The sequence below is a fragment of the Palaemon carinicauda genome, chromosome 15 (assembly GCF_036898095.1).
Source record: "Palaemon carinicauda isolate YSFRI2023 chromosome 15, ASM3689809v2, whole genome shotgun sequence".
NCBI lineage: Eukaryota > Metazoa > Arthropoda > Malacostraca > Decapoda > Palaemonidae > Palaemon > Palaemon carinicauda.
Genome location: NC_090739.1, coordinates 65,928,401 through 65,930,807, shown reverse-complemented (window position 1 = coordinate 65,930,807; position 2,407 = coordinate 65,928,401).

Sequence of the window (2,407 nt, the reverse complement as noted above, 5' to 3'; positions counted from 1 at the left end):
AATATAGTATGATAAAGGAAATATACCTGCGACATATACAGAAATTATTTTTCCCTTTTGAAAGGGAAGAAATAATGAGTGCCACTCTCAGACTGAAGAAAAGTTTTTAACAAAATTTCACTTCATAATTTCTGTACCTGTTATATTTTATCAACACTGTACTACATACACGGCACTAGTGCTATCTGTATAAATCCACACCTGAGATTTTGAACAGAGTTAGTGTCACCATGGTAACACTCATTTAAAAGGGGATCACACTAAAAGTGCTGACACCTTCTCCCTTTAATTGACAGTCCCAATCAATTAACTGTTCATCGTAGAATTATACGACAGGTTTTAATACACTACCTGCTGCCACCACATAATGCTTCAGTTCATGGACCTGCTTGGCATTGTGTTTGTAGAACACCCTGGATGATTTAAATCCAGTATATGAGCGAAGACGCTCAAAGTCCATATACTGAAAAAAGTTTAGTGTTGAAGCAATTTTTCTCGGATCATGACCTGCAGGAGTACTGTCAGGATCTGCTCTGCGAATAAAGTAGATGAGCTTCACCCTCAGTTGTTTTAGGGATAAGTTGGATCCAGTGGCTTCTCCTTTATAGAGCAGTCCTCCCCTGAAGTCTGAAGTTCTACGAAGACAAACCTTTAGACACTCTACAGGACGTAGGGAGACATCTTCCTTCAGAGGGCAAATTCTCCAGGGACCCCACCTCTTAGTGGGTAGCTCGCTGTTAGCGAGAAAGGTTGGATCAGGAAAGAGATTCAGTTCTCCCACTTCTGTGAACTGAATGTGGCCCTCTAGATAGGGCCACTCTTTCACTAATTCTAGCCCGGGAGGCTATGGCAAACCTAAAACTAACCTTTTGGGTTAGATCCTTGATGGAACAATCTTCATTGTTCACAGATGATGCATAATGTAGGACCTTGTCCAAAGACCATGAGATGTGCTTTGGGGTTGCTGCAGGCCTAAGCCTTCCACATGCCTTCGGAATCTTATTAAAGATTTCATTCGCCAGATCCACTTGCAAGGCATATAGAAGAGGTCTAGTCAAGGCTGACTTGCACGTAGTTATCGTGATGGCCACCAGACCTTGATTTTGAAGGTGGACAAAGGAGGACAGACAGAAGTTCACTGAAATTTCTTTTGGTCCTTTTGCTTTTACAAACGCAACCCACTTTTTTCAAGATGACTCATATTGTCTTCTAGTCGACTTAGACTTGTATTCTTCTAAGAATTCTATATTGCCTTCTGAAATCTCAAATCTTTTCCTAACCGCTAGGGCAAGAAAATCATGAAATGAAGGGTTTGGGCTCTCTGTGATAAATCGAAGGCAATTAACTTCTGAACCTTCTGAGATTGTCCTGGGTTCAGAACTAGGGGCAGCCTCAGCTTCAGTTCCTTCACTAAAGGGAACAGATTGCTCTTGGGCTACTTGGGAGCCAACAGAGACACTCCTCCCTGGAAGGATCTCAGCATGTTGAGGACCTTCAGCAGGAGATTGGATGGGATGAACAGGAATTCCTGAGTCCATCCCATCTATACTAGAGACATGATGTCTGTTATCTCCACTAGAGGATCCTCGTATGGGGCTACATATCGAGGTAGTTTCTTGATGATGCTCATGACGAAGAGGTCAATCTGCAGCTCGAGGACTTGTTCCCATCTAGGAGAAAATAGGTCTGCGTCTGTGGACCATTATAACTCTATCAGTTTGAGCCCGAGTAGAGCATCCGCTGTCACATTGCGGATCGATTGTACATGAACTGCTGATAGGTGCCATCCCTTTAGGTAAGGGATGGTTAACGTCACCTAAACTGTATGAGACGCTCTCTAACCTTGTCGGTTCCGAAGTCTCATTATCGCTTCGATGTCCCAGATTAGTCTGAAGAGGTCTGATCTGCATGGAGAGAGTTTCTCCACCCATGAGATGACTAATATAGCCTTGGGGCTTTTGGCCTTTGACCATTGTTTGGAAAGCTATTAAGGAAAGACCGATATCGGTCTTTTTAGATCTCTTCGAGCGTTTAATGCGTATCTTCTCCAGACTCTTGACACATCTTTCAGCTGTGCTCTTAACACTGGTTCTGTCATATTCCGAACTGGAGAGAGTTGCGAACTCCTCCCTGTTAGCGTCTTGGAATTCTGACTGATTACCATAGTCTCTTGACCGACCCTGCGATCTCCTTTTACATCCCCAAGGGAAAGGAGAGTTGGTGTGACCACAGGTTTCAATGGTTTTTAACCATTGAAGCCTTTGAGCTGGAGAGAATCGAGACTTCTTGAAGCTTATCTAGCATCCCCGATGTTCCGGGACCGGATCACTTCCTTGGATGCTCATAGACCAGCTACTTCGGGTGCTGCCCACCCAAGCCTTGCATCCAGGAACATTGTTGCCTGAAC